Source organism: Triticum dicoccoides, chromosome 5A (genome assembly GCF_002162155.2).
Source record: "Triticum dicoccoides isolate Atlit2015 ecotype Zavitan chromosome 5A, WEW_v2.0, whole genome shotgun sequence".
NCBI classification, from domain to species: Eukaryota; Viridiplantae; Streptophyta; class Magnoliopsida; order Poales; family Poaceae; genus Triticum; species Triticum dicoccoides.
The window spans coordinates 304102251-304118903 of NC_041388.1; positions in this window are offsets into that span (position 1 = coordinate 304102251).

Sequence of the window (16653 nt, forward strand, 5' to 3'; positions counted from 1 at the left end):
GCTTGGAGGGCTGGGCGTGTTGGATTTGCATACACAAGGAATTGCCCTCAGGCTCAGATGGGAATGGCTCGGATGTACTGATAACTCCAAACCTTGGCAGGGACTGGCTATGTCGGCAGACAAGGAGATGCAAGCAGCCTTCGCTAGCTTGGTGCATTGGACTCTGGGCAATGGAAGCCAAATCCTATTCGGGAAGGATAGATGGATCGAGGGTCTCCGCATTGTGGAAATTGCACCGGTGGTGGTAGCGCAAGTTCGAACCCAAACAGTGAATCGGCGGTTGGCAAAGGATGGGTTGACCTCAAGCAACTGGATTAATGACATCAAAGGGGAACTGTCAACAGACGGGCTTGTCCAGTTCATTCAGATATGGGAGAGATTAGGTGCTGTGGATCTTGACTCCTCATTGGAGGATCAAGCTATTTGGAAGTGGTCGGCATCGGGCCACTACTCGGCTTCTTTGGCTTACCGGATCATGAATGAGGGACCTATCAGATTGGGATTCGCAAAAGGACTGTGGAAATGCTGGGCTCCACTGGGCTGCAGACTGTTCATGTGGTTGGCGCTGCAGCGAAGACTTTGGACCTCCGATCGTAGACTCCGGCATGGACTTCAGGATGCTACATCTGTATGTTTCCTGTGTGATCAAGAGGAGGACTCGGTGGATCATATAATGCTCCAATGTGTTTACTCGAGGCAAGTGTGGTTCCAATGCTTTAGGTGGGCTAAGATCGACATGCGGATGATGCCCTCACCGACGGAGATATTGCAGGAATGGTAGCGAACTGCCCCGAAGCGGATCCCCAAGGGGCATCGAAAGGGATTTGATTCGCTAGTGCTATTGACTTGTTGGAGCATTTGGAAGCAAAGGAATGGGCGAGTTTTTGGTGGCCATGGCATTGGCAAGGAAGAGGAACTCTCCACAAAGATTTATCAAGAGCTACGACTTTGGCTAGCGGCAGGAGCAAGGAGTGTTCAACACTTGTGTGAGTAGTCGTGTATGGTAGGAGTAGGAGTGGGAGTCTCTTTGGCTTCGCCGACTTGTGGTGACGGCCAGAACAATCCTTTTGTAATTATTTCTCCCTTCTATAAAGCTTAGGTACGCTCTTAGCGTACTCTAAAAAAACCATTAAGTTACGCACGAAAGGCGGCCAACCAGCTATGCCATGTGGCACAAGCTGGTTGGCCGTGGTGAAAAAGTTTTAGGATATTACTTTTAGATGGAGGTGAGGAATTTTTTAAAATGTTTTTTTCTTTTTACATGGAGGTGATGATCCCACACATTTTTTAAATGGCGGCTACGCAAAGTGGCGCTCGCTGGTAGGCCGTGTTTGTGATTTTTTCTTTCTTTTTTACTTCTTTTTCTAGATGAAGGTGAGGATTTTTTTAAATATTTTTCTAGATGAAGGTGATGACTACATGTATTTTTTTAAATGAAAACGTGTGCACAACTTCCTATCAAGCGGCGCCACCGGATGGTGCCCCAACTACTAGTGATTAACCACGCCTGGATGCGGGACTTGCCAACAGGGATTTCTTTTTTTGGATGAAATTAATAGTGATGCCAAGCATTATACGAGAGGAACAGTCTGCCATGATTAACCATGCCTGGATGCGGGACTTGCCAATGGGGATTTCTTTTTTTCGGAATCAATAAGTGCCGAACGTGCTGTTCTATGTCTTCTCGCGCTGAACGCGTGAAAGAACATGCGGTGCCCCCATGTTTGGTTTTGGTAATTGATGACAATCTCTATGGACTAATGGTTGCCTTGAGTTATATTTGAAGGTTTTGTCCATATGCTTTTCTTGGAGTACATGTGTTGGTTTCAAGGAGAGTTTGTGTTGACCAAGGTGCTATTCAAGGAATTACCTAAAGATTGGTGTTGTGAGAGGTTGATCAAGACTAAGTCAAAGAGTGAATCAAGTTGATCAACCCACAAAGCGTAGAAGATGTACCGAGAGAGATCAAGTGATCCCATGGTATGGTAAGCATTGTCAATTACGCTTTGTGTATTAACCCATGGTCTTCGTGAGAGTTCTTTATGGGGTTAGGTTGCGGTGTGCAAGTTCAAGTGGAGCATCACAAAGAGATCAAATGCTTGAAGCTTGCCGTCCTTTGTGATGACAATGGACTTGTGAAGATGTGCGGAAGAGTGGCTCACCCATAGTGGAGTATGGGGGAGCAATCAACTAGTCTTCATTGAGTCAACACAATCAAGAAAGATGGTCCAACTTGAGGAAGTCAAGATCGTCATCATCTAGCTCAAGTGGACCATGTGCAAGGCAAAGGTTTGCCCTTGATAGGTTTTCTATTTTACCGGTCTCATGATGGTAGTTGGGAGACCGGGTTATAAGGTCGATTGGCGTATTATCAGGGGGGCTCTCGATGAGTAGCTTGATCGTATCATTCGTAGAGAGCTCAAACCATTGCATCCTTGCATCATCTTTCTTGGTTCTTGTTTGGTTCTCTTTGTGAGTTTTGAAGCTTATGGTCATCTTGATGACAAGCTCGAGTTCATCAAAAACAGAGTTCACTTGCATCTTCTATGATGTTTTCGGTGTTGGAGGTTATGCTCGTTCTTCTCTGTTGGAGGTTTCACTCCTCCATTTTGTTAGGCATACCTCCCCTGCCTCTTCTTTCTAACCAGTCGTTGTTTTGATGCCACTCGTCATCTGGTTTCCAACAAGCTTGAGTTTGCTCAATTTGGAGCTCATATGCAGAAGTTATGGCAGTTCTGGTTTTCCGTGGAGTATACATGCTTTCGTGGAAGTGGCATAAGGATGGCGCCAGCGGTAGTACCGCTGGGCCGGAGCGGCAGTACCGCTTATCGCCACAAACGGTAGTACCGCTTTCCCACAGCGGTAGTACCGCCCATGGCCATAAGCGGTAGTACGGCTCTGGTTCCGCGCTGGTACCGCCTCGACTCGAGACATGCTTTTCTCGTGTCGGGTTCAGCGGCAGGAGGAGCGGTAGTACCGCTCATGTGCGATAGTACCGCGGCAACCACCGCCCCTAGTGCCGCTCAATGGCCCTCCTCCCTGTTCCTTCTCCCTGTGCTCGTGGAAGGTGTTGTGCGCGGTCCCAGCGGTAGTACCGCTGGGCCAAGCGGCAGTACCGCTGCGGCCAACGGTAGTACCGCTGGCTCCAGCGGTAGTGCCGCTCATACGGCTCTGCCTTGCACTCTGTTTCGCTCCGCTCTCCGTGTTCTACCACCCGGGCGGTAGTACCGCTCCCCTGAGCGGTAGTACCACTCGTGCACGGACTGAGCACATAACAGTTGGATTCGGGAGCTCCTATAAAAGGGGGTCTTCTTCCCCATTCAACCTTATCCTTTGAGCTCGTGTTCTTCCCACATTGTTGACCTTCTTCGAGCTTGCTAACTCTCAATCCCTTTGTTTTTGAGGGAAAAGAGAGAGGAGATCTAGATTCACATTTCCACCAATCACTTTCTCCTCTATGTGAGGGGAACCCATTGGATCTAGATCTTGGAGTTCTTGGTGTTCTCCTTCTTGTTCTTTCTCTCATCTTCCTCCCTAGCATTAGTTGCTTCGGTGGGATTTGAGAGAGAAGGATTTGGGCACTCTGTGTGCCCTTGCCATTGCATTTGGTGCATCGGTTTGAGTTCTCCACGTGATATGTGGAAGTTACAAGTTGAGAAGCTTATTACTCTTGGGTGCTTGGTACCCTTGAGCTTGTTACTCTTGGGTGTTTGGACACCCTAGAGCTTGTTCCTCTTGGGTGCCTTGGCGCCCTAGACGGTTGGTGTTGTTCGGAGCTTAATCATTGTGGTGTAAACCTCCAGGCAAGCGTTGGGGTCTCCAATTAGGTTGTGGAGATCGCCCCGAGCAATTTGACGGGTACCGGTGACCGCCCCCAAGGGTTGCCAAAGTGTACGGGTTCGGTGACTGCCCCCAAGGGTCGCCATTTGTACAGGTTCGGTGACCGCCCTCAAGGGTCCCTTAGTGGAATCACAACATCTTGCATTGTGCGAGGGCGTGAGGAGATTACGGTGGCCCTAGTGGCTTCTTGGGGAGCATTGTGCCTCCACACCGCTCCAAATAGAGATTAGCATCCGCAAGGGTGTGAACTTCGGGATACATCGTCATCTCCGCGTGCCTCGGTTATCTCTTGCCCGAGCCCTTTACTTTGTGATAGCCATATTGTTCTTGGTCATATATCTTGCTATCTCATGATTGCTTATCTTGCTTAGAATAAGTTGTTGGTGCACATAGGTGAGCCTAGTTTTTTTAGGTTTTGTGCTTGACAAATTAACCGCTAGGTTTATTCTGCATTTGTTCAAGCCTAAAACGTAATTATTGTAAAACGCCTATTCACCCCCCTCTAGGCGACATCCACGATCTTTCAATTGGTATCAGTGCCTCGTCTCTATTAGGCTTTACCGCCTAGACAGTAAAGATGTCGACTAGGGGATTAGGATTCTCTGACACTCTTAGTTTCGATGGCACAAATTTTGATGTTTGGGTAATTCGCATGCTTAATCTCTTTAGGGTCATGGACCCAAATTTAGAGCGAATTGTAGATATGGGTTTTTCTCCTCCAAAGGATCCCCAAAGATTATCTTTAGAGGATGAGAAAAACTCTTATCTCAATGCTCAAGCTTCTAATGTGCTTTTCGATGCTTTGAGCGATGTAGTTATATTTCAACTCACGTCGTTCCGGGATGCCCATGAGTTGTGGACGAAGCTTCAAGATAAATATGGTGTGTCCAAGATTTGTGGGGATGATTGTTATCCCTCCACCTCCGATCGTATAGTCTTCTCAACTTCTTCTACTTCACCTACATGTGGTTTGCCACAAGGTAATGATATGGTGAGCATTGTTGGTCATTGCAATGATGATAGTATGCTTATTATGGATGATACTTCATCACTATCTTATTGCAATGCATCTTCTTTGGACTTTAACACTTCGAGCACCATACATGTTTCACATTCTTGTGTTGATAGTCCTTGCATATCATGTAAAAATTGCTTGACTAAATCTCATGATGATATGCTTGATATATCTTGTTTCCATGATAAAAATGCATGTATTTCCTCGAGTTGTTGTGCTAACAATGTAGAGGAAACCCAACACTCCGTGGAACAAGATGTGGTATTGGATGGTCCTTCAAGGGATCCTACATCATCATCTATTGCATTTTGCCTTATGGCCAAGGCTTCAAAGGTATCTCCCACTTTGAATCCCAATATATCTTGTGATGATATTGATGATGGCAAGAGTGATGATGATGTTGATTATGATGAAGAGAATAATGATGTTGCCTCCTTAAAAATTAAGGGGGAAATGATTTTTAAAGCTCTTCTTAAGAATAAAATTGATCGTTCCAACTTCATGGAAATCATGTCTATTACTATTGAGGGCAAGAAATATATTGATGAGTTGGAATCTCGTCTTGAGGAGCATGAGGTCACCATTGATAAAATGGAAGGTCATGAGCGTGATTATGCTAATGAGATCGCGGACCTCTCCCAAGCTCTCGAACTTGAACAAACTACCAATGAATCTCTTGAGGAGACTTTTGCTCTAGAATTATCTAGAGTGAAGGAATCTCATGATAGAGCTATTGAGGTGGCCAATGTTTTTGAAAGTAAAAATGAGAAGCTTGAAGTTGCGCATGCTAAACTCCTTGAGGACTTTGGGTACCTCGAAAATGGCTCAAGGGTCATTAAGAGTGAGCTCATCAAACTCACCGAGTCTCATGCACAACTTAAAGCTTCATATTCAAAAGAGCTTGCCAAGTTGTCTTCTCCTCTTGTTGCTAATGATGATGCTTGTGCTACTAACTCTATTACTTGTGAAGCATCCATTTTGAAGGAGAATGTTGAGCTTCGGGCTCAACTTGAGTTGCTATCTAGCAATTATGGGAAATTGGAAGAAAACCATGAAAAGCTCTCAAGCTCTCATGATGATCTTCTAGTATCCCATAATGAGCTAAAGATAGCTCACGAGGCCATGATTTCTAAGATAACATCTAGTGAGCCTCATGTGGATACTAGCACTACTTCTAGTCAAAATGCTATATTGCCATGTGCTAGTCCTTGTAATTCATCTACTCACAATGTTGGTACATCTTGTGATGAATTGCTTTCCTTGCCTTGTTGCTCTAACGATGAAGCTTATACTTCCTCTAGTACTTGTGTTGAGACTAACCATGTAGAGGAAATCAAAGAGCTCAAGGCCCAAGTCACTTCTTTGAAGAAAGACTTGGAAAAGAGTCATGAAGGGAAATCCACACTCAACAATATCTTCAGTGTGCAAAAATCCCCCAATGACAAAGGTGGAATTGGATTCAAATCCAATAAGAATAAGAAGTCCAAGATGATCAAGAAGAAGGGCCAAGAACAAGTCAAGAATTCGGCCAAGATTATTTGCTTCAAGTGCAAAATTGAAGGACATCATGTTAGATCTTGCCCATTGAAGAAGAAGGCCATTAGTGACAAGCAACAAGGGAAGAGGCCACAAGTTCAATCTCATGCTCAACCTCAAGTTGAAGAAAGGCCACTTCCCAAGAAGACTCAAGTTAATGCTTCTCTTGTTGAGAAATCAAGTGAGAAGAAAGTGAAGAGTAGACGTTGCTACTTATGTCGTGAGAAAGGTCACGTCACTTCTTCATGCACTAGTGGTAACTTATCCAACCCAATTATTATTGATGATATCTATTCTCTTGGGAAGGATAAGGTTGGCAATGTGTTTGCCAAGTTTGTTGGTACTCAAAGTGGTGTCAAGAAAGGAACCACTTGGGTAGCCAAGCCTATTGTAACTAACCTCTTAGGACCCAACTTGGTTGGGGACCAACAAGCTCAATTTTGATCAATAGGTATTGATGGAGGTCATTGGAGACTTGGCTACATTATGAAGAATTAAGGGGACTTCATCATTCTTATTGTCTCAAGCCAAGTCATTCGGATTATCAAGTTTCTATCTTATCCAATGTTCCTCCTTGTGGTAACTCGTGCTTAAAGTGTTTACATTGATAGTGTCACAGCCCTAGAGTTTGCTTGTAACTTGTGGCATTGCATCTATGCATCATGTTTAAATTTCATGAAATTTGAAATGGGGATTGATCCAAACCCTAGCACCAGATCAAATCAAACTAGGTCCAAATAAAATATTTTCACAATGACCCAGAATGCCCTTTGGAAATGTTCATGACTTCTAATAAAGGTGAAAACCTCTACCAAAAGTCATGCACATAATTCTAGGCCATTCTGGATTTTTGAATTAAATCTTATTGTATTTGCAATTGGGCATTTAAATGCTATATATTATTTTAAGTGCTCAATTAATTCTGAACTTAAGCAAGGGCTGTTAGGAATAATCCAAACAGAGCCCACAATTATCTTCAGGATTTTTGAAAATGTTTTGGTATTTTTAATAAAGCTCAGAAGTTGCAGAAAAATAGAAAAATAAAAACAGAAAGCAAAGAGCAGAGACTCACCTAGCTTACCTGTCGCAGCCCAGCTGGCCAGCCCACCTGGCGGCCCAGCCCACCAGGGGCAGCCTCGTCTTCTACCTCTTGCCAATAGGCAGAGGAGAAGCTGGGCATGGCGCACGCGCGCGCCACCTCCACCCTACTCGCCTGCCTCTTCAATGGCCTGGACGCCTCTGGCATTGCCACGCAGACCCCCTGGACCCCTCGACCGCTCCACTCTCCCCCTACCTCACCTCTCTCGCTCTCTCTCCCGAAGCAGGGCGAAGCCGTCGCCGCCGTTCGTCGCCACCGTGACCACCGTGCTTCCCTCGCCTCACTGACCCGTCCAAAAGCCCCGCCTCGTCGCCCTCGTCCTTTTTGCCGAGCCACGCGGCACCGAACACCCCCAACCGTCATCACCGCGGTCATCTTCTACCTCGAGCAACCGAGATTGTCGGCGCCCGTCTATCGCCCACGGCGCCTCCCCCGAGCTACTGACCTGCTCATCGACTCCGCCGTGAGCTCCTCTCTCTTTCCCCTCTTCTTTAGCATTCGCCCTCATCCCCTAGCTCCGTTCCCCACCGTGTCCAAAACGCGCCGTCACTTGCGCTCATCGACGGTGACGCTCAGGTGACCATTTGATCCCAGGTGTGCGCCCAACATGTTCATCGCCGCGCGTAGAGTCTTCCCAATGCCACGCTGCGCTCGTTTGCACGCCGTAGCGCCTAAACCCGAGCGGGCCCGAGCTCCGGCCACCGCTGCACTGCTCGCCGTCGTCGTTTCCGGCTGCCCCAGGCCCGACGACCACCACCGTTGGATGCGCCGCTCCTCTAGCGTCCGGAAGAACCCAGCCGCGTGCCAAACGGTGCACCAGAGGGGTTCTTCGAAGCCCCTCACCGCCGCTGACCTCGCCGTCGACTCAACGCCGGCGAGTTTGACCCGTTCGACCCAGGGTTTGACCTCCCTGGGGTTAATACATGTGGGCCCCGCCCCTGACTCGTCTAGTTTAGGACTAATTACCCCACTTTTGACACTGATAGTGGGCCCAATGCCTGTTAATTTGATTGGTTAGATTTAATTAACCTTGTTAGTTAATTGTGTCACTGACGTGTCGACCCCACTGGTCAGGTTTGACCTGGACCGGGTCAGTTGACCTGCTGACGTCACGGTGACGTAGTGCTGACGCCATAACTCATTTTCTGGATTAATTTTAATTCAGGAAATTTCAGAAAATATCCTAAACTTCTAAAGATCATATAAAAATCAACCGTAACTCCAAATGAAATAAATTATATATGAAAAATTATCAAAAAAAATCAAGGAATCTGTTTATGGCATTTGCATGCATGTTTGAACAACCTAGGGTTGCTGTACAGGGCAATTTGCATAATTGACATTTAAATAAGCACATATGGAGTTTGAATTTGAACCCTTGGTTCAAACCAACTTCATTTAATATGGTTGCTAGTTGCATTAGCTCAATCAACAACATAACGCCATGATATTATCATGCATCATAATTGTTGCATTGCATTGATTGTGTTCCTCTTTGTTTGCCGGTATTTGTCCCCTCTCCATAGACGTGGTTCCAACGATAAGTTCGATGACACCGATGAAGAACTATACTATCTTTAGAAGTGCCAGGCAAGCAAAAAACCCCTTGTTCATTCCGATACAATCCCACTCTCTCGCTCCTACTCTCTTTTACTGCATTAGGACAACAATGATTCAACTGTTACATGCTGCGGTAGTTGAACCCCTTTCCTTTGCATGACCTGTCATTGCCACAGTAAATGGATGAAACCCACTAGCATGAGTAGGAGTTGTTTGAGCCCTGATGTGCCTACTCATTCATGTTTGCTTGTCATGTCTGCTATTGCTTAGAGTTGTGTCAGGTCTGATTCATCGGGGATGAATTGGAAAGTTGTGAACATGTCCTACTGTGTGTGAGCTAAGTGTGTGAACACGATTTGGTAAAGGTAGCGGTGAGAGGCCATGTAGGAGTACATGGTGGGTTGTCTCATTGAAACCGTTCTCAGGAACTGAGTTCTGCGTTTGTGATCCATGAAACAGCTACTACCACACATTGGGCCCTGAAATATGACCCCGCTTGACTTATTGACCCCTCTCGTCCTCTGTCCAGGAGTTGCAACTAGTTTCTGGTGTTTATAGGATATGTGTTGGCGGCCGTGCGTAGCACTGACCCTAGGGGTGGGCTATGATGCGGTAGATACACTGTGCCACGGTGTACCGGGCGCCCGTTTGGTGTCTCGGGAACCCTGCACACATCATTTGGGGCTGTGAGTGAAACTCCGGTCGGATCTCCTCGCAGATGGAACCCGAATAGGCGATAAACCTGGACTAGAGACTTGTGCGGTTAGTCAGGTCATGGTCTAAACCCACGTCGGCTTTCGCTTGAAGTCTACCGAGCACATGTCGTGTGCAGACGCCAAGTGCTGGAAACATGTGTGACGAAGTACACCCCTGCAGGGTATAAAACTATTCGAATAGCCGCGTCCACGGTAAAGGACTTCTGGATTGCCTATAACAGTTCATAGACAAGTGAAAGTGGATACTCTAAAATGCGCAAGATAAGCGTGAGTGCTATGGATGGCGTTCTCGTAGGGAGACGGGAGCGGATCCATAGTGGTGTATTGATATGGCGAATATGTGGACTCGTGTGAGCCACCTCAAAAGAGTTACTTGCAGTCGTAGTTTAAGATAGCCACCGAGTCAAAGCTGGCTTGCTACAGTTAAACTCCACCACACCCCTGTTGATACCGATGCATATGTAGCTAGTTCTGATGAAAGTCTTGCTGAGTACTTTTGTACTCACGTTTGCTTAATTTATGTTTTGCAGAGAGACTTCAGTCTCGCTAGTAGTTTCGCGTGGACTTTGACGTTTAGCTTGATACCTCAGCTACGATCTTGTGCCCTCAGCAGGATCTGGTAGATAGTCAAGCTTCTCAGCCTTTTTCATTTGTAGATGTCTGTACTCAGACATGTTGAGCTTCCGCATGTGTTTTGACTTGTATGCTCTGAATGTTGGGTCATGAGACCCATGTTTGTAATATCTCGCTCCTCGGAGCCTAATGAAATAAATACTTTGAGTCGTAGAGTTATGTTGTGATGCCATGTTGTATTTACACATATCGAGCATATTGTGTGTATGATTGAAATGCTTGGTATGTGTGGGATCCGACAATCTAGTTGTTTTCCTTGGTAGCCTCTCTTATGGGGAAATGTAGTCTAGTGCTTCCATGAGCCATAGTAGTCCGCTACAGCCCGGTTCACCGGAGTCCTGCTAGCCCAGCACTACTTCTCAGGACACTTGACTGGCCGCCATGTGTTTCACTTTGTTCCTATGTCTGTCCCTTCGGGGAAATGTCACGCGGTGACATCTGGAGTCTTGCCTAGCCTGCTACAGCCCGGGTTATCGGAGTCCTGTTAGCCCGGTGCTACAGCCCGGATTCACACGCTGATGACCGACATGCTCGAACTTGATTCATGTATGCCTGTCCCCATGGGTTAGTGTCGCTTTGGGTTCATGACTAGCCATGTCGGCCCGGGTTCTTTGTCATATGGATGCTAGCGACACTATCATATACGTGAGCCACAAGCGCAAACGGTCCCGGGCCAGGTAAGGTGGCACCCGTGGGAATACCGTGCGTGAGGCCGCAAAGTGATATGATGTGTTACATGCTAGATCGGTGTGACTTAGGATTGGGGTCCTGACAGATAGTTACTTGCCCCTTTGCATGTTTGGGTTCGTTCCTTGCATGTGTTTGTATATGTTGTGCTCCCAACTTGATTATCTTGAGCAATCAAGTATGTGTGTGTTGGTTTGCACATCATGTACATGTGTGTCGTTCGTTGAGCCTTTGTGCTTCTTGGTCATATCTTAATTGGCTCTTGTGAGAGATTAATGGAATGTCCTATTATGGGGGAGTGATGTGCTTTGTGAACTTCACAATCCTATAAAGGTGGGTACATGGGGAATACCACTTAGTATTGATATTGCAAACTTATCTAGTCACTATGTGGTATGTCTTCTCATGATAAATTCAAATTCTAAATAGTCCATTAATTATCTCTTGTTGGATCCTTTTATTTGCCTCTTGTTTATCCTTAATTGGTATCACATTATGGGGGAGTAACATGCTATGTGTATATTACTAGCCTAGAAAATGTGTACATTTGAGATATTGTCACATAGTGTTGATATTGTAAATTATCTTGTTCCTAGGTGGCATGTTAGCTCTACAAGTTGCATTTTGCTTGTGTTTGGTGTGAAGATGATGTTGGATATCCTTGTTATCTACCATCGGGAATTATTTCCATTTACTTCTTGACTTGTGACAATAGGTACTCACTTATGTGTGGTAGAAATTATTGATCATCTTTACATTGGCCTTTGCTTTTATTTTCCCTTTTTTTCTTGCTAAGTTTGTATCAACTCCCTTCGTCTTCCATACCACTTGTGGATCTTGTCTATTTCTTGATCTTGTCTAGTGTTTTCTAGATATAGTGAAAGTGGTGATCCCACCTTGTGCATTTTGTATTCAAATGCAAATTCTCTATAATGCACTAGTCTTGGGGGAGCTATCCAATTTTCTATAAAACACTCATCTTGCGATCCTTATCAAGTGTGTGTTGGTGGAAGGCAAGCCATTTTCATTTTGGTACTTTGTGCCATCATGAAACTTTGTAGAGAGCTTGGTTTGTTTGGAACCATCCTCTCTTTTGGGAGTTTGATATCTTTTATTTTGAGTGTGCCAATGGTTATCTCATCCTTGTTGTATCTTTTTGATATCCTCCAGGTAATGATTTATTCATTTGGTATCTTTTCTTCTCTTGGCATTTCTTTGTCATTTGGTATCAGTTCTTGAAAGTCTTGAGCATGCATATTAACTTCGTGTAGTATCTTTGGCATGCTTCCTTTCTTTGACCCAATATAAAGGGGAAACTCCACCAAGTCTCAAATTGGATGAGATGTGCATGAAATTCATTTCCTTATCTTTATGCACATATCTATGTGGAATTTGTCCTATGTATATTGGTGTTTCTAACTCTTTGGTCCCAATGAGTTTGGGTACCATTTTGTTTGTGTTGTTGTTCTAGGAACAATTGGAGATACATTGGATGCTCGGCTCACTCACAAGGAAGGTGTTGTCATCGTGTGCTTATTAGAGTCGAGCTAGGATGATAAATGAACTATTATCTACCTTCAATTGGTATTTACTACATCCTTCCAATGTTAACTCGGTAACAAGTATATTCATATTCTTCTTGCACACATTTCTTGCATCAACCTTGTGTAGGTTGTATCATGGCATGTTATTCTTTCATTCTTGTGATACTTGTTTCCTTTCTCAAAGCATCCCAACAATGATCTCTTGTTGCTAGTTGTGATGTCTTTGTTGTTCATGTGTGGACTTCATTTATATACATTAAGACCATATCTAGCCATGTGCTATGCTTCCAAGCAAATATCTTATTAGTATATGTATGACCCCCCTTTGGATATCTTGTTCCTCGTGTTGTAACTATTTCGGGTGTACATCCTTCTTTGTAGATATATATCATCATGATTTCATCTACCTAGAATCGTGTACACTTGAGAGAAGTGGCATATCTAGTTGATATCCTTTCTTTCACGTCCACCTTGTCTTTCTTATGTTATTTCTTTGGTGGCTCCGTGAAAGCTTTTTCCTTGAGTGTGTGTCTTCTATCGTTGCATCTTGATGCACTCTTGTGTGATGAAGATTATTTTCCTCATGCTTATCTTTACGAGGCTTTTGCCATCTTAATTGGTATCCCTCGTCTTGATGAGACTTTCATCTGCTATCTTCACCACATGTTGTCACAAGCATAGGTTCTTTTTATGCTTTTTAGTTATCTTGTGAACCCATTTGCTAGTTGTGTGTGGGAATGATAGGCCTTGCACCGTGTGCCTCATTCTTTCAAGACTTTATTGAAGCTTAATGCTCATCCGTACATTAGTCTTCTCAAGTGCATTGCCTTGACTCACACACATCATTTTGGTTGAGCCCATTCTGAAGTTGCCTCTTTTACTTTTTGCTCAACCATGTGTTTGGTGCAAGTACTAGGCTTTGTTTCCTATTTGCTCACTTGCACTTGTTGTAAGTTTATATTGATTTTGGGGGAGCTATGATCCTATTTTGTGCACTTTGTATCCAAATACAAATATTCTTTTGTGTGCACAAATCATGGGGAGCTTCTCTAGTTTCCCTAGAACACTCCTTTGCTCATATCATAATATCTTTTATTCTTGTGGCACGTAGGATCATTGGTCTAGTTGGTTCAATTGGTATCTTTTGATATCTTGCTTCAATTGGTATCTTTTGATTGCTAGATTGCTTGTTCCCCTCTTTGTTATGTCTTTGTGGCATATCATTCTTTTGCAATCTTGGTGCCTCAATATAGTTGGTCTTCCTCCAATTATTACCTTTGGATATGTGTATGGCTTTCCTCTCTCTTGTTGAGAAATACACAATTTATGGAGGAACACAAGTTATATTGGCCTTCTAAGCTTTTCGCCCATTTTGGCAATCAATGCCAATGGGGGAGAAGTTTCACAGAGTTTTGTGGAGAAGTCTTTAGAGTTTTCTCCTTGCTTTGGTTCTGTTCCTAAGCATTTGCATCTCATACGCATGCATTATTGGTTGTTGCATTGCATGGTGATGCATAATTCCTTGTATTAAACTCTCTTTAAAGTGATTGTCATCAATTACCAAGATGGGGGAGATTGAAAGAACATGCGGTGCCCCCATGTTTGGTTTTGGTAATTGATGACAATCTCTATGGACTAATGGTTGCCTTGAGTTATATTTGAAGGTTTTGTCCATAGGGTTTTCTTGGATTACATGTGTTGGTTTCAAGGAGAGTTTGTGTCGACCAAGGTGCTATTCAAGGCATTACCTAAAGATTGGTCTTGTGAGAGGTTGATCAAGACTAAGTCAAAGAGTGAATCAAGTTGATCAACCCACAAAGCGTAGAAGATGTACCGAGAGGGATTAAGTGATCCCATGGTATGGTAAGCATTGTCAATTACGCTTTGTGTACTAACCCATGGTCTTCGTGAGAGTTCTTTATGGGGTTAGGTTGCGGTGTGCAAGTTCAAGTGGAGCATCACAAAGAGATCAAATGCTTGAAGCTTGCCGTCCTTTGTGGTGACAATGGACTTGTGAAGATGTGCGGAAGAGTGGCTCACCCATAGTGGAGTATGGGGGAGCAATCAACTAGTCTTCATCGAGTCAACACAATCAAGAAAGGTGTCCAACTTGAGGGAGTCAAGATCGTCATCATCTAGCTCAAGTGGACCATGTGCAAGGCAAAAGGTTTGCCCTTGATAGGTTTTCTATGTTACCGGTCTCATGATGGTAGTTGGGAGACCGGGTTATAGGATCGATTGTCGTACTATCAAGGGGGGCTCTCGATGAGTAGCTTGATCGTATCATTCGTAGAGAGCTCAAACCATTTATCATCTTTCTTGGTTCTTGTTTGGTTCTCTTTGTGAGTTTTGGAGCTTATGGTCATCTTGATGACAAGCTCGAGTTCATCGAAAACGGAGTTCACTTGCATCTTCTATGATGTTTTGATGTTGGAGGTTATCCTCGTTCTTCTCTGTTGGAGGTTTCACTCCTCCATTTTGTTAGGCATACCTCCCCTGTCTCTTCTTTCTAACCAGTCTCTGTTTTGATGCCACTCGTCGTCTGGTTTCCAACAAGCTTGAGTTTACTCAATTTGGAGCTCATATGCAGAAGTTATGGCAGTTCTGGTTTTCCGTGGAGTATACTTGCTTTCGTGGAAGTGGCATAAGGATGGCGCCAGTGGTAGTATCGCTGGGCCGGAGCGGCAGTACCGCTTATCGCCACAAACGGTAGTACCGCTGTCCCACAGCGGTAGTACCGCCCATGGCCACAAGCAGTAGTACGGCTCCGGTTCCGCGCTGGTACCGCCTCGACTCGAGACGTGGTTTTCTCGTGTCGGGTTCAGCGGCAGTAGGAGCGGCAGTAGGAGCGGTAGTATCGCTCATGTGCGGTAGTACCGCGGCTACCACCGCCTCTAGTGCCGCTCAATGGCCCTCCTCCCTGTTCCTTCTCCCTGTGCTCGTGGAAGGCGCTATGTGCGGTCCTAGCGGTAGTACCAGTGGGCCAAGCGGCAGTACCGCTGCGGCCAATGGTAGTACCACTAGCTCCAGCGATAGTTCCGCTCATACGGCTCTGCCTCGCACTCTGTTTCGCTCCGCTCTCTATGTTCTACCGCCCGGGCGGTAGTACCGCTCCCCTGAGCAGTAGTACCGCTCGTGCGCGGACTGAGCACATAACGGTTGGATTCGGGAGCTCCTATAAAAGGGGGTCTTCTTCCCCATTCAACCTTATCCTTTGAGATCATGTTCTTCCCCCATTGTTGACCTTCTTCAAGCTTGCTAACTCTCAATCCCTCCATGGATTCTTGCTAGTTTTTGAGGGAAAAGAGAGAGGAGATCTAGATCCACATTTCCACCAATCACTTTCTCCTCTATGTGAGGGGAACCCATTGGATCTAGATCTTGGAGTTCTTGGTGTCCTCCTTCTTGTTCTTCCTCTCATCTTCCTCCCTAGCATTAGTTGCTTCGGTGAGATTTGAGAGAGAAGGATTTGGGCACTCCGTGTGCCCTTGCCATTGCATTTGGTGCATCGGTTTGAGTTCTCCACGTGATACGTGGAAGTTACAAGTTGAGAAGCTTATTACTCTTGGGTGCTTGGTACCCTTGAGCTTGTTACTCTTGGGTGTTTGGACACCCTAGAGCTTGTTCCTCTTGGGTGCCTTGGCGCCCTAGACGGTTGGTGTTGTTCGGAGCTCAATCATTGTGGTGTAAAGCTCCGGGCAAGCGTCGGGGTCTCCAATTAGGTTGTGGAGATCGCCCCGAGCAATTTGACGGGTACCGGTGACCACCCCCAAGGGTTGCCAAAGTGTACGGGTTCGGTGACCGCCCCCAAGGGTCGCCATTTGTACGGGTTCGGTGACCGCCCTCAAGGGTCCCTTAGTGGAATCACGGCATCTTGCATTGTGCGAGGGCATTAGGAGATTACGGTGGCCCTAGTGGCTTCTTGGGGAGCATTGTGCCTCCACGCCGCTCCAAACGGAGATTAGCATCCGCAAGGGTGTGAACTTCGGGATACATCATCATTTCCACGTGCCTCGGTTATCT